At 42.7% G+C, this 22582-nt stretch overlaps 1 protein-coding gene and 1 pseudogene across 1 annotated transcript in view; both read left to right on the forward strand.

The window, feature by feature from the left end:
• Positions 1–22582, forward strand: part of KCNK13 (potassium two pore domain channel subfamily K member 13) — an 80335-nt gene that overhangs the window by 49529 nt on the left and 8224 nt on the right. The window lies entirely within an intron of this gene.
• LOC120619797 (uncharacterized) lies at positions 16751–16869 on the forward strand (annotated as a pseudogene).

Here is a 22582-nt window from a genome sequence, read left to right on the forward strand (position 1 = left end):
CCCTCATTCTAGGCTGAACTGAGGGTGACCACAGGCCCAGTCAGCTCTAAAATACCCCTTGGGATGGTGAAGGGCCATCACCCATTAGGTTGTTAAAGTCACAGCGCCACTTCCGTCAGTACCTCCACGTGCAATTCTCTGGCTGAGATGGACAATGAAAGAGAAATGAACAGGAGCAAAGCACAAGTCACAAAATAGTGAATCAGGCAGGGAAGGTGCAGTTGACAGGACGAAATGCCCTCAGGGAGCAAGCAGTTCAGTGAGTTTTTCTGATTCTTATTCCTTCTTCTTATGTGTGTGCTCATTTCGAAAGAGCCGAAATAAACACATGAAAACGTGGCAAACCTTCGTCTGTCTTTCTGGCCTTTGGCTTCCTTTCTCCTTGCTGCGGTGAGTGTCACTGGCTATTTAATTCTTTTGGATTTTCCTGACAGTAGCAAGGTACACACTTCCCTTAGTTTAGTCATGGGACCTCTTCCCCCACTTTTCTCCATCGTGGCCAATGCTCCTCTTCTTGTTTAAAAATGACACATTGGGAACAAATGAAAGGAAACTATTAATTGTGAAGTTATGCCTAACAATGGAGGAAATAAATGAGCTGTAAAAACACGAACAGTATAATTGACTCTCAGCTGCGCGTTTACCACATTAGAACTGCAAATGTCAGAATTTATTTTCTCGCTCAGTGACTTGACACAATGAGCTGCTTGCACACACAGTTGTGCATTTAAAAAGCCTGTAACTTCTTATCATTAGAGACTGATTTCACCGTTCGCCTGGTGAGGGGTTTAACTGTGAGTGTGAAGACTGGATTGGTTCTGCCCCTGGGTAATTGCTGTCACCCGTGGTGGCCTGGGGAGACATTCCAGGCCTGATGATTCAGCCCTCGGCAGTATCTCCTCTTCTGACCTTATTTTGGGTCATTTTGGGTCATTTCCCTGCTCACCAGCACCCATGACAGGAAGTAAAAAGATATTACTTATATTAACTTTTATCTTGTTTATAAAAGAACTTGAAATTTAAAGCGATTTATTTGACTTTATGTTTTTAGTTTTTTAGTCCATGCTATTTTTTTCCAAAATAGAAATATCTTTATTATGATTTTGTTTATAAAAGTAATTATATTCTCATTGTAAAAAAAAATTAACAATTCAGAATATATCAAGTGTAAAGTTCCATTATAAATCCTAGTTCCCCAAAATAACTACTATAAAGTGTTCTGTCTATTCATACATACATAATTGATTTTGATTTTCTAAAGAGATCATATAGCAATTGAATTTTGTAACTTATTTTTTTCTTTTCACAAAGTGCTGACATATGGTTGATAAAATGTGATAATGTGCTGAACTGTCTAGCTCAGCATCTGGCACACAGGTAAGGCCTGGTAAGTAGTGAGATTTATTAAAGTAAGATTTAGAGGTTGTCTTTGGCGTTCGTATTTCCATTCCCTATTTACCGTGGATAATTGGGGGTTTATATAAAGTGTGAGAGAACAGAGGTTTACCAAAAAGAGGCTAAAAATCCATGCTATGGGGCTTGATACAGGATCTCTGAGATGACCGCTCAAAGATGCTACGTATAGCTGCGTGACACGGGCACTGCACTAAGACCCTTAGCCAAGGAGTTGAGTGGAAAGCTAAAACCTAGCCTGTTGTGCATTCCACACCTTTCACCCAGGGGTCTATATCTGCCCAGCAGGGAACCTCCTTCTGATTTGCACACGAATTTTTCTACCAGCTAGTAGCATCCCTTTGACTACTAGTAAGAGGTTGCTTCTTACAGTGTAATTTGCTATTATATCCTAGGACACAGCAAGTATCACCCTGAAGAAGTTGGTTTGGAGCTTGGCACTTCCCTAAACGGGATCCTGCTAACTCCTGCAGGCCCCCCAGAGCACAGCAGGGCAACATCTGCAAGATAGAAGTTGCACAGGCAGCCAGACATTAAACATTTGGAGGACCTGGGGGTCCTGGATTCTAGACATGCCCCAGAAGAAGGGGGAGGGGGAGGATGCGCCAGAAAGAAGTGCATCCAGGCAGGCAGGCAGTGTTTGGAAGGGGAGTTGGCAAGGTCCAACCAGGCATAAGGGTTGGTTCCATTCATCACACAGAGTGGCTCAGACCACTCTGGAAAGATAAGACCACATGGGAGACAGGATGATCCAAGCACCTGCTGGGCCCTGGAGAAATGGCAGAGTAAGGTGATGAGATTCATCGTATCATCTTGAGCTATGTAAACCAAGGGCTGAGGAAGAGCATTCGTGGGAGAGAATAACAGATATGGTAGTTCCCCTGCGTCCACCAGGATTCATTCCAAGACCCACAGTGGATGTCTGAAACCACAGGTAGTACCAAACACTACATATACTCTGTTTTTTTCTGTATACACATACTTATGATAGAGTTTAACTTATAAATTAGGCACAGCAAGAGATTAACACTAACTAATAATAAAATAGAACAATTATACTATATTGTAAGAAAAGTTGTGTGAATGTGCTTTCCTTCCTCGTTCGCTCGCTCGCTCGCTCTCTCTCTCTCTCTCAGCCAACCTAATAACCCAGACAGCTAACTGACCAGCGTGCAGGTAGCATGGACAGCGTGGATATGCTGGACGAAGGGATGATTCATGTCTTCAGTGGGATGGCGTGAAATTCCATCACGCTACTCAGAATGGTGCACGATTTAAAACTTATGATTTATTTCTGAGATTTTCCATTGAATGTTTACAGACCACAGTCGACCCCAGGGTAACTGAAACTGCAGAAAATGAAACCACAGATAAGGGGTCGGACTGCCGTAGGAAGGCCCTGCGGCAGCCAGAGTAGCCAAAGCACAGAGAGCCAGGGGACAGTGTCACAGGTGGACTTAAGAGATGAGGAGAGCTTTGGAGCATGTAGGGCCCCAGAAGCCAAGATGTGGGGCTGGAGCCATTTCCTTTTGTGCAACGGTTGAAGGATTCTCAGCAAGAGAGAGACAACATCCAATTGATATGTTTAAACAATCACCCTCATAAAGAAAAATTAACATAACAATTAACTCCGGATACTGGGAGAAAATGGCGCTGTAGGTGGGTGTCCATCTGCATGGCCACCCCACAGTTGGAGATCTCACTGCACGACTGTGGGGTGACTGTGCAGATGGGGGGTGGTTAGATTTGACCTGTCAGGGACACAGGACTGTTTTGTGCCAGTCTCAGCCTGATAATAACCAATGTTGTGGTTGAAACAGCCCTTGTGGTCCTTGTGATTGCAAGATGCCCTTAGCAGTAACCATCAGGACACTCAGGAAAAAAACAAAGGTTCATTACTTACAGGACCTGGAAATTACACAGCACACGTGGGGCCACACAGCAAGGTTGTGGGAGGGGAGAGAGACACACAGAGACTGTGAGCACAGGCCTGGGGTTCTCTTGTTATTGGGGTCGAGGGTTAGGGCCTAGGCTTTCATGGGCTCACTCTTTGTAGGTGAATTTAAAACAAGAGTGTGAATTTAATGCACAGAGAGAAAAAATAATGGCCTAAATGGTTAGTTATTGAAAGCAACCAAGATATAGATAGAGAGGGGCACCAGCTTGGTCTTTATCTAATCATGCGGCTGGCAACAGACTTATTCGACGGTGCCATCTCTGAAGGGGATGCCTGGGCCATCGAAGCTTAAGCTGGGCACCTGCAGTACAAAAACGAGAAAGAAATCCAGCTGTCAGCGTTGACACTACAAGGACCCACAGTGTCTACGCGGAACCCACCCGGGAGACTAGGGCAGTAAAGATCAAGACAGGCCCCTTGACTTTGGGGTTCAAGCTGAGAGAGAACTAAGAATAAACAGGACACCACACCCCAGGGCCTCTGAGCCATCAAGTAGGGCTTTTTAAATAAGAATTAATTCTCCCAGTGCCTGGTCTCACCTCCTGAGTAAAAGGCAAGAGAAACGTATGCATTTCTTCTGGTTCTTGAAGACTTATGCCCCATTAAGGGTATTCTGTATCTCGAAGTCTCTTTAAAAAGAAATAAACTTAAACATTTTAACATACCATACTGACAAAGCAGTAATTTAGGTCTTGAGAAGATGGAGCCAAGGAATTGTGCTAGCAATTCTTAAACCTTGGTGGAGGGCTGGGATTGTGGGTCATCATCCCTTCCATGCCAAACCCCTCTCTCCAAAGAGAGAAATCTAGTCCTCTAACTGGACGAGCACAGAAATAAGTTGAAACGCATTTCGTTTTAACGTTGCTCCTTTGACAATCCCACAGGATTCCCTGTAAGATCTCTCTGAATTATCTGAGGAAGATTAATTACATCCAGTAGAGTTAGAGGGTTAAGGATATTGGTTGGGAATTGAAGATAAATTTTCCAGTGTCTTCTGTAGGAACCTTCTGTAGGTTCCATGATGAGAAATAAATCAGCGAAGGTTTATTCTCTCCCCGGGGCAGTGCATTTTTTATGATCATTGCTCTGGCCACTTTTGGCAGAGCCCTGCCATTTCCTGGGGAATAAGTAATTAATGGAAACTTAAAATCAGTAGGGATGGGGCATCTGAGCCTCTCACAGCTCTTAGCCACCCACCTCTCACATTAGGGGAAGGCGTGTTGTTTCTCAGTGGACCAATTTAAGCTCCTACCGAGTGAATGAGAGGGAGGACATTACTCTACCACACGTCACCCGTTCCCCAGAGATGGGGTTTTCCTAAACATCTTAGCCCCTCCAGGTTGAAACCAAGAGAGCTGGCTCCTACTAGCAGCCCCCCACTCCCACTCCAGAGCCCTCCCTCTCAGTCCTTTCTTCTTCCCGGGGAAATGACTAGAATATTGACCACATTCCTAGGAGTGTTTTCCCCAGTGCAATCACACACAAAAATGTGGCATTGCACTCGAAAGCTGAATAGCATAACTAGAGAGCTGTTTGCTTTAAACCATAGATTTTGTCTTTTAAAGCCTTATTGAAATAGAATTGATATACAGTAATCTCCACATATTTAAGGTGTACAATTTGATGGGATCGGACATATATATGCATCCTTGAAACTATCTAAACAAGATAATGAAAACACCCATCATTCCCAAAAGTTTCCTTATGCCTTTTGTAATTCATCCCTCCCTGTGGGATGTCTACTGTGTGGGAGGGAAAATAATCTTATGCCTGCCCTTCTAAATTCTTCTGGCTGGTATAATAATCAAAGTGACATGAGACAGATTAACAGGAGAAAATAACCAAATTATTACATATGTGCATACAGGGATGTCATAAGACTATGGAGCCTGAGGACATATCAGGTGGTTGAAGCTCGTATGCTATTCTGAACTAAAGGAAATGGAAGAGCAAATGTTTTGTAAATAGATGTTCGTTGGGCCTTTTTAAACAATGGGACACAGAGAGGACTTTGATCAAAGGGGCTTTGCTAGGTTCCTCCCCATCTATCATACCTAGTTCATATTACACTATAGTTATCTATGATGATAACTCCCTTCCTGGAGCAGGTCCTCTATCTGAATTCTTTTAGGCAGTTATGGATGAGGTCAAAGGTTTTTTTCTGAGCCTTTGTTTCTTAAGAATAACCTGCTAAAAATAATCAATATCCAAAAAGGCATATTTTGGGGTGACAAATCCCACTTTCCCTCACAATACATGCTCTTTTTTGACTGGCTGCTTTCACTCAACATAATCATTTTGAGATTTACCTATATTGTTGCATGTGTCAATACTTTGTTCCTTTTTATCGGCTGTCCAATTTTTCTAGCATCATTAGTTTTGATTCTCAGTGGCATGGCCCAGGCACCTTTGTAAAAATCAGTTGCCCATGTGTGCATGGGTCTGTTTTAGACCCTTTATTGAGTTTCACTTATCTGTATATCTATGTTCACACTAATGCCACATAGGCTAGGTTATTGTAACTATAATCAAGTAGTACACGTCTCTAACATTGCTCTTTGTCAAAGCTACTTTGGCTATTTCAGGTCCTTTGCATTTCTATATAAATTTTAAAATTAACTTAGACAAGTTGCTACAAGAAATGCTGCTGGGGTTTTGATTAGGATTGCCTTGAACCTATAGATCTTCAGGGGGAGAACTGACATCTTGGCAATAGCAAGTCTTTTAATCCATAAACGTGGCATCTCTCTCCATTTATTTAGGTCTTCTTTAAGGTCTCAATAAAACTTTGTAGTTTTCAATATATAGTTCTTGCATCTCTTTTGTCAGATTTTCCCTAAGTATTGTATACTACTGACATTAGTGTAAATGGTATTTTAGTTCAGGTTTTGATTGTTCTTAGCCAGTATACAGAAATACAATTGTCGTATTTGTAACCTGCAACTTTGTTAAATTCATATGTTAGTTCTGGATTTTTTTTTTTAGATTCTGATGGCTTTTTTACATAGACAATTATGTCTTCTGTGAATAAGAACACTTTTGCTTCTTTCTTTACAATATGCCCTTTATCTCTTTTTCATGCGCTAAAACCTCCAGTATGATGTGGAATAGTAAAGGTGAGAGTGGTCATCCCAGCCTTATTCGTGCTCGTACGGGGAAAACACATCTTTCACTATTAACTACAGTAGTAGCCGTAGGGTTTGTGTATTGACCCTTCATCACATTAGGGAAGTTCCCATCTATTCCTAGTTTGCTGAGAGTTGTTCTCATGATTGGGTGTTGGATTTTGTCAAATGATTTTTCTGCATTTGCAGAGCGATCATGTGGTTTTGATTCTTTAGTCTATCGATATGGTTAACTACATTGATATTAAAATGTCGAATCACTTGAGCATTCCTGAAATCAATCCCCACTGATCATGACACGTTATCCTCTTTATATGTTATTGGGTTTCATTCGCTAAAATGACGTTAAGAATTACCGAGTCTGTGTTCTTGGGAGAGGTGAGTGCAATTTTCCTGTTATGTCTTTCCCCATAACCTTTGGTGTTAGAGTGATGCTGAACTCATAGAAGGAGTTGGAAAGTATTTCTTCCTTTGCTGTTTTCTATAAGTTTTATGGGATCGCTATTCTCGATCCCTTAAATGTTTAATAGTATTCACCAGTGAGGCCACTTGGGCCCAAGGCTTCTTTATGAGAAAATTTTTAGCCACAAATTCTTATTTTCTATTTCTTCTTGAGCGAGATTTGATAGTTTGTGTCTTTCAAGAAATTCGAACATTTTATCTAATGTATTGAATTTATTGTCCATAAGCATTTCACAACATTCCTTTACTATTTATTTTTTTTAATGTCCTTGGCTCGGTAAAGATGTCCCCTCTCCTATTCCTAATACTGGTGATTTGTGTCTCTTTTTTTTCCTGTCAGTCTGTCTAGAAGCTTATCAACTTCGATGATCCGCTCAACTTGTAAGATTCTGGAAACACACAGATGAATAAATAACCACACACAGTCCTGCTTTCCAGGAGTTTCCAGTCAAATACAGAAGACCAATATTTTGCATTTAATTACAAACACGCTGTAAAAGCACTATCATAGTGATGTGTTACAGCCGTGTGCAGCTGCAAGCTGAGGTCAAAAAGGCTTAGCAGGGTTTATCTATTGCTCGGTGGGAGGAAACACAATGGTGAGACCCGAAGAAGGCTTGAACAAAGGCCATTAGGGCTACGGTGATGGAAAGAATTCAAGAAATGATTTTGAGAAAGAATTTAGGTCCACTTTGGCATCAGGGAAATGGGAGAGGAAAAAGGATGACCGAGGTTTCTAACTTTATTCCACAAATGCACGCAGAGCACCTCCTGCGTGCCAGGCTTTGTGCTAGGCACTGGTGACATAACAGTGATCCAGTAAGTCCCAGCCCTCCAATTGTTTAGAATCTAGTAAGTGAGACAGACAAGTAAACTGGCAATTACAATACAGAGAGTTAGGGCTACCGGACAGATGTGTGCACGTTGGTCACAGAAGGGACGCCTAACCCAGTCATCAGAGATTTCGTAGAATCATGATGTCTAAACTGAGACTTGAAATGCACTGTAGAAATCATCCATGTGAGTAGATCATAGCTTGTTTGGGGGTCACAGGTAATTCAGTGTGGCTGAGGTGCAGAGGATGAGAGGGGCACAGGAAGAGATGAGATTGGAGAGGCAGAGAGGGGCCAGATCATGTGAAAAATTTAGACTTTATCCTGAGGGCCCTGGGAAACTACTGCAGGGTTTGGAGCAGGAATAGGAGATGGTCGATTTTGCATTTTTGAAATCTCACTGAGGTTCCGGTTGCAGCACAGAGAATGGGTAGGACTCAGGCAACAAGACTGGCGGTGCCCGGGCAAGGGAGATGGCCTGGACCAGGGACGTGGCTGTAATGGAGTGGAGAAATCGGGCAGTGCAGAAATAGACAGGACGCGAAGTCTGACCAGATGTGGGACGTGAGGGAGGAGGGGCAAACTAACCCCACCAGTTCCATCTTGGGTTAATGGTGACATTCTTCACCTGAGTGTGAGGGACATATTTGTGGGTTAAAGACGATGACTTCAGTTTGGAGTATGTTGAGTTTGAGATGTCTGTGGGACGTCTAAAGGGAGACGTGTGGCAGGTTTGGAGCTACCCAGGGAAATCTGGGTTGAGATATACTATGGTGGCATGAGGATACGGATAGTAATGAAAACTTAGAGAATATGTCAGTGTGTTTAAAAATGAGAAAAGGACAGAACACAGAGAGCCTTGAGGAAATGACATTGAAGTGAGTACAAGAAGAGGAGAACATTGAAGAGAACAGGACCTACCAGAGGAGCATGGTGTCTTGGAAACTAAGGCAAAGAGGGTTTCGGTAAGGGAGGGGTCACTTGTGTCAAATGCTGCAGAGAGACCAGTGAAGATGAGGGCTGAAACGTATCCTTGGCTCTCCTGACAAGAAGTTTTGGCGACCCATATGAGAACCGTATTCCGGAGGTAGGAAACTGAGGCCATATTCCAGAGGCTCCAGAGGAGTGAACTGGAGATAGAGCGTTGAAATCAGCTGGTTTGCTCAGCTCTTTGAAGACATTTGACAGGGAAGTAGACGAGAAGAGAGGTAGTGATCACGGGAGAGAAGGCGAGAGACTCAAAAAGTTTAAATGCTGGTAAAAGGGGTCTAGAGAAGGAGAACTGGAGATTTAGGAGCGGAGGGAGATGATTAATGGAGCAGGGCCCGTTAGGAGCCAGGAGGAGAAAGTCACAGGTGGCAAGATTAACCTTAGATAGGGGGAGGGACACCTCATCCACGGTACAGAATTGGATAGAAGGGTGTGGAAGCAGGGAATGGGTAGGATTCGTGAGAAGTTCTGGGATGATCGTTCTGTTTTCTCAGGGAGGTGACAAGGCAGTTGAAAGCATGCAAAGAGGAGGAATAATCCAGGAAGCACAAAAGACAAAGAAGAAAGCAAAGTGCTGGCATTCCTCGGGGAGCACCAATTCTGTGGGGCAGACGGAGAAGGAGGCACCAATGAAGGGATGACCAGGGAAGCGGGAAGAGCCAAGTGGTTCCCTGAAAGCCAGGGACAGAGTTTCAATAAGGAAGAAGTTGGCCATCCTAGCAGTCACTGGAGATCAGGAAGGAAGGGCGAGGACTGAACATGGGCCGCTGGATTCGGCTGTCCCAAGAGCGATGGGAACAGAAGCCACCCCGAGTGAACCGAGGTACGATTAGGAAAGCCACCCAGAAACAGCAGGAGTAGACTACCAAACTTTTGAAAGGTGGGGTGGTGAGACAAAGGAGGGAAAAATTCACTCGAGGGCCATTCACAGTAAGTTTTGTTTCCCCTACAGCCCGTCCTCTCCCTGAGGACGGTGTGGCCCCTGGCGCCGTGTTCATCTAGCGTGACTTGGAGAATGCTCAGGTGTAAGTCAGGTCTGCGAGGCTGGGAGCTGGGCTCGTCTGGGCCAGCTCCTCTCCCTTCACCCGGTCCTTCTGGGTTCAGAAGGCAGGTGGATGAAGGGAGCTTTCGCGACTTTTCCATGGGGACAATAAGGAACAAAGAGGTTGAGTAGCTTGCCCAAGTTTCCACAACGAACGAGTAGCAGAACCAGGTTTTAAACTCAGGGAGTCCAGCTGTAGAGCCCATGTGCTTAACTCTTATGCTCTCCTGTTAAAGGTGAGATCCCCACCCCAGCCCTCAAAGGCCTTCATGAACAAGACGCTCCAACCGCAGGGTCCAGAAAAATCTTTGGAGCTAGCCACGTCAGAGAAGATCTGTCTAATGTATAGAGAGGCAGGTTTCCACTTGCAAGTGTACATGCTAATGGGAACTTCTTTATGGGAGCTTATGGCTAGCAGAGCTTCATCAGTAACCTAATTTGTTTGACATAGGGACTCCATGTTCAAGACGGTTTCATTCTGGAGGTTTCTGCAGCCTGAGAGATATGCAGCACAGGTTCATGCTGGACGACATTATAGTAAGGGCCTGATTCGGACCCAGGCCTTCTGTCCCCAGCTCCCCTCTCCAATCCCACCCTGGTGGCACTTTCCCGGGCACGCCATGCTCTTTTTGAGCCCCCTCCTTTGCCCTGAAACTCCTTGGCCTGAAACACTGCCCCTGATGATTTACCTAGACAGGTCAGCTTAGACATCCTCCACCTCCCAGGGAGAGCCTTCTCTGGTGTCCCGGCCTCCCACCCCCTGGCCTTCCCTCGGGACTAGTCAGAGTTAGGTGTCTCCCAGCATATCCTCCAGCGTCCCAAGAGTCAGCAGGGTTTAATGATTACTGGCTTTGGAGTCGGAAAGACTGTATTTCTCATACTGACTTCCCCTCTTCTCAGCTGCATGACTCTGGGCAATTTATTTTACCTCAGTAAGTGTCATGTGTCAAATGAGAATAAGGATTCTCGTGGAGCCTACCTCATGGGCTCCTAAAGATTAGGTGAAATAATCCATGTACAGCTCAGAGCGCAGAGCCTGGTGCCTAGTAAGTGCTTGGTAAGTGCTAACTGTTGCTCTCATCGTCATCATCGTTCACTTACAGTTGATAGGTCTGTCTTTGCCGCTGCACTTGCAGGCAGGGACTGTGTTTACTTCTTCTTTGTGATCTCAGTGTGTAGCACACAGCCTGGCGTGCAGTGGGCGTTCAGCGCCCATTGATATGGATAAAGTTCCTGTCTACTTAAGATCCTCCATCTAATGTCATCAAACTGAAAAAGGAATTGTGGGAGGAAACAGAGGCTACAGCCTGCAGGCCTCTGGGTTGTAAAGACTCAGAAGGAGGGAGCTCTCTTCGGGCATGGCAGCTCCAGCCACACGCTCTGTGCGCCCAGCCTTTCTCCCAAGAGCAGTGACACCTGGCAGCCCTTAGCTGCCCATCAAGAAGATGCTTAGAGCAGGGCAAACAGCCTCTGTTCTGGGATCACCAGATAATAGTGGGTGGGTCCTGGCGGGAACCACGCACCTGATATGGTTAGTTCCATTTGGATTCTGGCCTCTACCTGGTCCCTCATCTCTAATTTGACCCCGTGCCATGACTTCTGTCAGGATTCTTGTGCTTTGCTTCTACCTGACTCTAAATAGCACTTCTCTTGGGTTTGGCCTAAAACCATTGGAATTTTCTGCCCATGTGAATGGTCCTGAGTGATCTCTACCCTACTGACACTGCGAATGGGCTTTCCAACAGCACCTTGTTCTCCTACCAACAATGCCATGCTCTCTTACCCACAATGCCCACTTTACTACCCAGAATATCTGTTCTTCTACCCACAATACCACACTCTCCTACCCACATGCTGCTCTTTGCTCACAGGGCTCCACTAGCCTAGCCCAGCCTGTTGTTTGGTTCCTGGTCGGCCCTGTTGAGCTGCCATTGTGTGGGTGGCCAAACAAGAGGTTAAGCAGGACCATTTAAATACTTAGAACTGCCAGAGTCACCAGTAAGTATGGTTTATTTAAAAGTTATAAATTGTTTACCTAAATGGTCATTTCTAGCTCAAGAACATTTGAAAACCACTTATTTTCCCTTGAACACTTGCTTACTCGATTAATTTACTTAGCAAATTTTCCCTGTGGGGTGTTACACTGGAAAACATCCTGTGGGAATGATTGCAGAAGCTGCACTGGAGGAGTTGAAATTAATCAGGCTTATACAGAGTTTACATATAAAGTGATAGCATTTATTGAGCACCTCCTATGTTTCAGGCACTGTCCTGGGCCCTGGGAATACAGCAATGAATAAGACAAAAATCTCTGTCCTCCTAAAGTACCACGTGATCCAGTAATCCCACTTCTCGGTGTTTACGCAAAAGAATTGAAAGCAGGATCTCAGATATTTGCACTGCCGTGTTCAAAGAAGCATTATTTACAAAAGCAGCATTATGCACAATAGAAGCCTAAATGTCCATTGGTGAATAAATGGGTAAAGAAAATGTGGTATATCCATATAATGGAATATTCTTCAGCCTCGAAAAAGAAGGAAATCTTGTCGTATGCTACATGGATGAACCTTGAGGACTTTATGCGAAGTGTGATTAAACCAAATACTGTATGACTACACTTATTTGAAGTGTCTAAACTAGTCAAGCTCATAGAAGCAACAAGTAAGATGGTGGCTGGCAAGGACAGGTAGGAGAAGAGAGGAAATGGGGAGTTGTTTAATGGTACAGAGTTTCAGTCCTGCAAGCCAAAAAATTTAGAGGTCCACGGTTCAACGATTTGCACATAGGTAACAATACTGTACTGTACACTTGAAATCTGTTAACAGGGTCGATTTCATGCTATGTGTTTTTTTTTTTTACCACAATGATGTTTTTAAAAGCCTGTCTTCACAGAACTAACATTCTAAGGGGAAGGGATGGACAATAAACAAGTAAATATGTAAAACACAGAGTCTGTTACATAGTGATAATTGCAGTGGAAGAAGATTAAGCAGGAAAGAGGGATGGGAGCTCTCGGGAGGCGGTTGCCATTGTAGAGAGAGCGGTTGGCATTTGATCAAAGACCTGAAAGAGGTGGAGAGGTGAGCCCTTCAGTTATGTAAAGAAAAAGCAGAGGAAGCAAGAGGTAGAGTAGCAGGCCCGGGATACACAAGGAGCAGCAAGGAGGCCATTGGCTGGAGCAGTGGGAGTGAACAGTAGAAGGGTTAGAGAAGTCGCAGGTGAAATTGGGGAGGGGCAGATTGGGTACACTTTGGTTTTTATGGCAGGTGAATGGGGGCCACTGCGGGTTTGGGAACCACTGAGTACGTGATCTGACGCATTGAAGAAGGACAGCTCTGGCTGCTGTAGGATGTGCAAAGCTTGCAGCATGGAGACCAGGGAGGAGGCTACTCTAAGAACCCAGGGAAGACATAAGAATATCTCAGGCCAAGGTCGTGGCAGGCAAGGTAATGAGAAATGGTTGGGAGGCAAAGTCAACAGGATTTCCTGACAGACTGGGTGGGAGGTGTCGGAGAGAGAGAAGTCTGGGATGACTGTTTGAGGCCTGAGCAACTGGAAGGATAGTTACTATTTATTGAAATAGGAAAGACTGTGGGTAGATCAATTTGGAAGTAAAAGAGTCAGGAATTCCTCTAGAGCTGTTAATTTTAGGGATCACTATTACATACCCAAGTGGAAAGGTAAAATAAGCAGCTGGATCCATGAGTCTAGAGTTCAAGAGAAAGGTTCAAACTAGAGACAAAATCTAGAAGACATCAGCATTTCAATGGTACTTAAAATCCTGACACCAGATGAAATCATCAAGAGGATGAGGGTAGAGTGGAGAAGAGGCCCTGGGACTGAGGGCTGGGGTGCTCTGACACTTCAAAGACAAAGAGATAAAGGAGAGCTAGCAAAGGAGACTAAGGAGAAGCCAACGAGTTAGAAAGAAAACCGGAAGAGACTGTCTTGGAAACCAAAGGAAGAAAGTGATTCAGTACGTGAAGGGAAGACGTCCTGGAATTGGGAGCCATGCCAGGATGTGGCAAAGAGCATCTATTCTCTATGGATACTGAAATCACCTAGAATTATGACAGGAGTATCATTGAAGAGATTGCTGACTGTGAGCCAGGGACTGAAATGCTCAAGGAATATGGGCGAGGCACCTAAGGGTCTACAACAAGGAGGGGTGGTAAGCGCAATATATGCTGCGTCTCACTTAATCTGATCAACAGTCCTGTGGAGTAGGTATTATGTTATCGTCCCATTTTATAGGTGAAGAGACTGAGACACTGGGAGGTTAAATATTGCGTCCAAAGTCACCTCGCTCATGAGTGGCAGAGATAGATGTGAGTCCACACTCTTCACCAGGTGGTGGGGTGGGGGGTGTGAAGTCGCTTCACTGCCTCTCAGTGCAGGACGTTTCCCCCTCCCCCCTGTCCCCAGGCGGGATCCCTTCAGCCCTGACCACAATAGGGCATCTTTCCAGTTGGCTGTATTCGGCTCCAGTCCAGTGGTTGTGACTTTTTATGTTACATAAATAGGTGTGTTCATATTTGGGACAAACTAGTGTTTATTCTATGTACAAATAAATGTAGAGAATGCATTTACTCGAAAAGATACCTGTACGCCAGTGCTCATAGCAGCATTATCCACTACAGCCAAAAGACAGAAACAACCAAAATGTCCATTGACGATGAATGAATAAACAAAATGTGGTATTGTATACACACAATGGAATATTATTTGGTCGTAAAAAAATGAATATGATATATACTGCAACATGGATGAACCTTTAAATTTATACTAAGTGAAAGAAGCCAGACGTAAAAGTACAAATTTGTCTGATTCCACTAATATGAGGTACTTATACGAGGTACCACTTAAATGATAGGCAAATTCATAGTGACAGAAAGTAGGATATAGGTTACCAGGGGCTGGAAGGAAAATGAGGAGTTATTGTTTAATGGATACAGAGTTTCTCTTTGGGATAATGAAAAGTTTCAGGAATGGATAGTGATGATAGTTAAACAACATGTGAATATATTTAATACCAATGGATTACACACTTGAAAATGGTTAAAAGGGTAAGTTTCACATTATATTATTTTATCACAATTGAAAAATTAACTAAAAAACAAACAAACAAAAATATATATGGTAGAGGAAAAGACTCCATTTTCATCAGCTTTTGCAAAAGCCATGAAACAGAATCTATTGGTGTGACAAAATTTGTGCAGGATTCATATGAAGAAATTACAAAATTCTACTACGGCTCATTTTTGGAAGAGTTCCGTAAGTGGAGAGAGAGACGGTGTTTCTGGGGGAAAAACTCAATTAAGTAAGAATGTCATTTCTCCACAAATGAATCTAAATATAAGGCAACACCAATCAAATTCCAAATATCTTTTCTAGAACTTAACCAAATGATTCTAAAGCTCATAGGAAAACTGAACATGAAATAAGTGAGGGAAGTTTGGAAAAGACAGGAAAAAGCAGGAGGAAGAGAAGAGGGAGAAAGAAGAGGAAAAAGTCTTCGTGGATATTGAAAAGAACCATTTCTGTTTTTGGTACCTGTCCCAGCATAGACAGATCAATGAAACAAAATCCAGAATCCAGAACAAATGTAAGAATTTCGCCTCTGATAAAAGTGACATTTCAAGAGAGCAGGGAATGAACAGACTATATAAAAATGATGCCGATGGGCCTACACATGTGACAAAACTGTATAGAATTAAATACACACATACACACATGAGTACAAATATCAGGAAATATACACCGATGGAGTGTATTGGTGTCAGTATCCTGGTTGTGATATTACACTATAGTTTTGCAAAATACTAGCATTAAGGAAAACTGGGTAAAGTAGAAACTGACTCTCTCTGTAATCCGCAATAATCTCAATAAAAATTTCAATCGAAAGTTGTGCTGAGAAAAATGATTTTTAAGATGGTAGGTCCCTATTGTTTAAGAGGAATTAAATATTGTTTTAAAAGCTTAGAACCATAAGTGAATACTAGTATATTCCCGAGGTGAGGAAGAACTATTCTTCCAATGACTCCCAAAGCCAAAGGCCACAAAAGGAGAAATAAATGGATTTGCCTACATAAAAATTAAAGTTCAGCATAGCAACAATACATTTATAAAAAAATAAAAGACAAACATAAATTTGGAAAAACATTTCAACATACATAAAAAAACATGCTGATTTCCTTGAAAATATATGAAGAGCTCTCACAAAGCAATAAGAAAAACAAACACCCTAATAGGAAAATAGACTGGACATGAATAGGGATTCACAAAAGAAGAAATATAATGTGAAAAATGTAGGCAATGAAGCAGAAACTGGTAGAGAAAGAAAATATAAATTCTGGAAGAAATGTAGTTGAAGGAAGCTGAGAGGTGATATCTTATTTACCGGTAACAATTCACTCAGTCTCTGGCACATAGTACATGCTCAATAAATGTTTGTTGAATGAATGAGCAAGCGGAGATGAAGAACAAGGTGGCCTGTCAATGAGAAGGAACCCTCGGATGCATGTTAGAGAGAACAGAAAGGCAGAGGTCCAGAACATTTTTCATGGGGAAAAGGGCAAACTAGGTCAACTTCTATTGGAGAACCTATATTTTGCCAGTAAAACTAGAAACAATGTCTTTTGAAGATAATCTCTTTCTGTGAACTCCCAAAAACCTCCAGTGGGAATGTATTGAGATAGGAGAGTCTCTGAGTTAAAGTTTAGAGTTTAGACGAGTCTCTCCAAGGCCTTTTGTCTGAATGTGCCTTTTTCCAGCCATGTGTTTTTGCCACCAAATCTGACCGCACTCAGCATAAACACTGATTGACAAGTGTATCAGATTCAGGACGAACCTGCATCCTGTTTGCACTGGGCACCTCAAACTTGTTCTCTGACTCTAATTTCATATTTCCATTTTTAAACATGATTTAGTCTACAGCCATGCCACCCTGCACGTGCCTGATCTCGTCTGATCTCGGAAGCTAAGCAGGGTCGGCCCTGGTTAGTAATTGGATGGGAGACCATCTAGGAAGACCAGGTGCTGTAGGCATTAAAAAAAAAAAAGAAAGAAAGAAAGATAAAAGTAATTTACTCAAGACTCTCATATTTGGGTTAACAGGAGAGGTAATTGTCTTCAGTGTTTGTTCCCTCGGTGAAAAAATAAATCCTAATGAATCAGCCCTTTCTTTTCCCAAGACTAGGTAAAATACCATTGTGTTATAATATTTTCGAACATTTCCTCTGGCAGTTAAATTATTATACCAATTCCATTTGTGCCACAAGTGTCACAATGCTTTCCGAAATGGATTCTCTACTGGCTTTGGGCAAAAGAAAGTTATAACTGCTTTCTGGAACTAATAATACCAAAATTAAATGTTTTTAAGAAGGCCCCAATAGGGCCCCCTAAAAGAATAGTTTATTGCAGAGCAGTGATGCATTTAGATACAGCTCAGAAGATGCCTTTAAAAAGAGCAAGGTTTGAGCGGTGGGTCTCTAAAGACTCTTAAAGAAATGGAAGGAAGGAAGGAGGGGAGGGAGGGAGGGGACTAGAAGAGAAGGGAAGGGGAAAAGGGAAAGGAAAACTTGATTTTCTATAGGGAGCTTTGGTTCTCTAGAGCTAATTCTCATAGTACATGAAGATGTTTGCCAAATATTTCTAGGAAATTAGGTAATGCAGGGTACATAATGGTACGATAGGGCTGCAATAACGAATACCATAGACTGGGTGACTAATAACAGGAATTTATTTCTCGCAATTCCGGAAGCTGAAAGTCCAAGATCAGAGGCCAGCACAGTTGGGTTCTGGGTGAGAGCTCTCTCCCCGCTTGCAGACATGACTTCTTGTTTTGTCCTCACGTGGCTGAGAGAAGAAGAAAGCCCTCTGTGGTGACTCTAAGGGCACTAACCCCATCATGAGGGCTCTACCATCAGGACTTCATCTAATTCAATTGACTCTCGAAGGCCCCACCTCCTAATAGATTGAAGGGTAGGGTTTCAATATATGAATTTGAGTGGGGAGGGACATGAAGATTCAGTCAATAATACATAGGAAATTTCATGAGTTTGTAGAGAAGAAATACAAAGTGGAGAAGAACATAGACTATGATATTGTATATAACACATTTCTTAACTCTTATACAATTCTGTCATAATTCTGTCATTTGCCTTCCCAAATCATGCTTTGTTCTTGTTATAACATCTAAGAAAAACCATAAAAGACAAAAGAGCCACCAATATACTCCTGGTCTTTGGCTTTCAAACTGGATTTCTGTAAGTACCGGGATCCCACAGAGAATCAAGAGGAAGGGGAGAGTGTTGAGCAGGTGAGCTGGGAGCATCAAAACAAAGATGTCATTTTCGTAATTCCTCAAAATGCCTTCCAGCCAGGTCTTCTCACTCATGTTGAAGAAAAGGCACCTTTCATCACTTATGTGCCCTGTGTTATGGTAACATTCTCCTTAAGAGAACTGTTTCTGCAGAATCTGGGGGAGGGCAATTTAGCTCAAGACAGAACATAATTATAGGTGCTTGCTTTTAAGGAGTAGTTTCACGATTTAAAAGTTGAGTAGCACTGGAATTAGAACACCTACTTGAGATAAGTAAATCAAATGATTTTCCCCCTTTAAATGAAGGCGAAGTCAGAAATAATGACAGCATTTATTTCAACCGTCATCCTAGCTAGATATTTGTGAGGAGTGAAAGGGCTTGAGAAAGCATGAAATACAGAGCTAAATGCCATGACTAAGTGTATTTCTCAGGGAAACGAAATGTGTAAAATTCCTCTTCGGGAGCTGACATATTCCGATTCCTAGGCTAATTTTTGTTGCCTTCCAGCTATAAAAATTACTGACTTGTAGTAATGTACACAACTTAAAGAATTCTTATTTGTCATACCCAAGTTTTCAACTTTTATAGTTAGGATAGCAGTAATTTATTTTCGACTTGTAAACTACTGTTGCTAAGGAGTCTAGAAATGTCGCCTAGTTCAGAAGTTACCAGGAAAATAGTTAAATCTTTTTACTACATATGATTTCATAAATTTTTTGTCACAGATGCTTTAGTGTTAACAAAATAAGAGAGGAGTTATAACCCTTATAACAGCAAATTCTAAAAATATTAACTTTGGAAGGGACTCATGACTTCTCTATCTACAACAGTAACTGATGCAGGACAATAGCTCGGGTATATATTATATATTACTTATTATATATAATATATAATAATATATTATTTCTCCTCAGCCTCCTTAGTGTCTTAAATGCTTTATATCAGCCTGCGACATCTTTGTGGTTAAGAAATGTTACAGGTAGACTGTTTCTTTGGGTAGACTATAGATTTACCTGCCAGACCTGTAGAAGGCAAGCCATGGATACCTAAGGTGAGCTTTTCCCAGAATTCTGGGGTGATTGGATATATAGAATGAGCTCAGATTCACACCCTGCATGCGTGAATCACAGATTATTGGAATTTAAAGGTCCTTAGAGTTCATCTGGGCCACCCTACCCTCATTTCACCAAAGGGACAACAGAATAAATTGTGACCATCTCACGCCTAGGTCATTAATAGTCTGAATTAGAACCTAGGTCTCTAACTAGCTAGCTACGTGACTTTGAGCAAGTTCTTAACCTTTATGTACTTCAGATTTCTCATGAGTAAGCGTGAAGAAATAAGATTCCTATCTCACAAGGTTGGCATGAGGACCGAAGAAGTGATTTCGTGTAAACCATGAAGCACAGTGCTTGGCTCAGAGCAAGTGCTCTGTCCACACAAACTGCCATCACCATTATCATCCTCATTATGAAGTTATTCTGACTGCTTCGAGGAGCTGGAGTAAACGGCCAAAAGGTCTTGTGCGTAAGGACCCAGAGAGGTTTAACACTTACCCAGGACTTCCGAGCCACAGGGACTATTGCTGGACGGTGAAGGCAAACCCACAGCAGCCAAAGAAGGCTGGTCTGGTTTCCATCCCACTGGTCCTTCTTGGTAACTTCCCAGTGGTTGGTGGTGAAGAAAGAACCAGGCCAAAGGAGAGACGTTCTTGCTGGATATTAATAATTAATAGAGATTGCTTTTTTTAGTTCGTATAAGGAAAATTGCAGTGAACACAAACATAGCGCAGAGTGAAATTCCCTTGAGCCAAAAGGAAGTTCTGTTTATTGGCAGAATTCTATCTTGAAGAATCCGACCAACAGTGCTTGGGATGGGGTGAGTTTTAGAGTTTTAGAAGGTCTTGAAAAAGGATTTTGAGTCATCAGCCTGTACCTTTGCCTTAGATTTACTGGTACACCAAGGCCACTCAAGTGCGAAGTGAACAGAAATTATTTCCCACCGAGCATGTCAGCGTTTGGTGCACAACTCCAGCTTCCAATTATAGGGTTCGAACCCTGTTTGTCAAGTGAAAATCCTGACAGGGTGTTAACATGAGTGTTTTCTGGTGTCGTTATATGGTCTGAGTGCTCATTTACCATAAAACACTTCATTATAAACAGGTAAGTATGTGTTTGTGTAAGTTAACCTCAGTTTATGCCTAGAGGCAGTTAGCCATCAAGGGAAGAGCCTATTTTGGAATCCATTCTCAAGAGGTGGCTATTAAGCACTGTGAGTATTGTGATCAAATCTACACCATGGGGTGTACTGGCTAGCATAAGAAATGTTAGAGATAATGCTCATCTGGGAAATGAGTGCTGTTAAGATACAAGGTTGGCGGGACAGATCGCATGGAACCCAACACCCTTGCGTGAAAGAGGCAGCGAATTCACCAGGAAAACCTGGAACCCTTCAAGGCAGCACTCAAGGCCTGGGGCTTTATTGTTTCTATGTCACCTAGAAATCAACAGAAAAAAAAAAAATGGGCAAGATAATCGAACAGGTGCTAAAGAGGATGCCCAAATGACCACGAAACGTGAAAAGATGCTAAATTTGATATACTACGAGGACATGCTAATTAAAACCAGCGTACCCACCGGAATGGTTAAAATGAATATTGGCAAGAATATGAAGGAACTGGAACTCTCAAACATTGATGAGGGTAGGGTAAATCAGTACATCCACTTTGCTGAACATATACTTACCCTGTGAGTCATCAATCCCACTCCTAAGTGTATGTATCCAAGAGAAACGTCTACATATATTCACCAAATGACATGTACCAGAATGTTTGTAGAAATGCTATTCATAATAGCTCCAAATTAGAAATGACCCAAATCTGTACCAATAGTAGAATGCCCTCCTCACCCCACCCCTCCGATGCCGCAGCTGGTGTCTGTTCCTTAATCTGGAACAGGCCAACAACTTGCTTGACTTACAAATGGAATTTCCATTAAGTTCCAAATCCCTTTCAGGCCTCCTCTTGAAGCTCCTTTATGTCCCTTACACCAATGATCAGTGAAGAATGGAAGGAGGAGCTGGAGGGGTGGTTAAATAGAGGGGAGAAAAGATGCCTGGTGGAAAAATTGCAAGTCCCAGCGAGAAGACATTTCATTTTCCATTGCTTTGTAGCAAACCTCCCCAAATTAGTGGCTTAAACAACAACCAAGGACATTTTTCATAATTCTTCAGATCTGCTGGAAACGACTGGTGGTTCATTGGCTCTACACGGTACCAACTGGTATATCTAACTCATGGGACTGCATTCAGCTGGGAGCTTGAATGGGCCTGAAACATCCACCAAGATGGCGTCACACAATATCTGGGAAGGCTGGAATAGCTGGAGAGGGCTGGGCCTCCCTGTCCAGCTGAGTGGTCGTGCTTCTTACGCGGTAGTTCAGGGGTCCAGAGAGAGAAAGATGAAACTGCTAGGTTTCTTAACTGTTGATGTTTAGAATTGGTGCAGCATCACTTTCACTACATTCTGTTGGTCAGAGCAAGTCTCAAGGTCATCCAAGATTCAAGGCAAAGGAAATAGGCTTCGCCTCTTAATGTAGCGGTCCCCAACCTCTGAGCTACAGACCAGTAATGCCGGGTACATAATAGTACGATAGGGCTGCAATAACAAATACCATAGACTTGGTGACTAATAACAGGAATTTACCAGTCTGTGGCCTTTTAGGAACCGGGCCACAGGAAGTGAGCAGCGGGCAAGCGGGTGAAGCTTCATCTGTATGCGCAGCCGCTCCCCAGCGCTAGCATCACCGCCTCAGCTCCACCTCAGACCATCAGGCATTAGATTCTCAAACAAGCACTGGTCCCTGGTGCCAAAAAGGTTGGGGACTGCTGTCTTTTTTTTTAATTTGCTTATTTTGAGGTAACATTTGCTAATACAATTATATAATTTCTTTGTGGTACATTATCATTTGGATCTGTATATTCTATTGTGTGCTTACCACCTAAAGTCCAGTTTCCTTTCAGCTACCTATATATTTTATCCCTTTTCCCAATTTCCATCCTCCCCTGACCCTCTTTATTTGGACCTCTTTATCCTCAAGGCCTTCACTTCCCCGCTCCTCTCCTACCCGCTACCTCTGGTAACCACTAGTCTATAGTCCATGTCCATGAGTCTCTCTTTGTTTGTCCTGCTCACTTGTTGCTTTTAGGTTTATATCCCACATATAAGTGATATCATGTGATTTTCAACTTTTTCTGTCTGGCTTATTTCTCTTAGCATGATTACCTCGAGGTCCATCCATGTTGTTGCAAATGGCAGTGTTCCATCTCTTCTTATGGCTGAGTGATATTCCATTGTGTATATGTACCACAGCTTCTTTAGCCAATCATCTATCATAGGACTTCAGCTACTTCCATGTTCTGGCCACTGTGAATAATGC

This window comes from Pteropus medius, unplaced genomic scaffold (genome assembly GCF_902729225.1).
Source record: "Pteropus medius unplaced genomic scaffold, Ma_sr-lr_union100, whole genome shotgun sequence".
In the NCBI taxonomy this organism is placed as follows: domain Eukaryota; kingdom Metazoa; phylum Chordata; class Mammalia; order Chiroptera; family Pteropodidae; genus Pteropus; species Pteropus medius.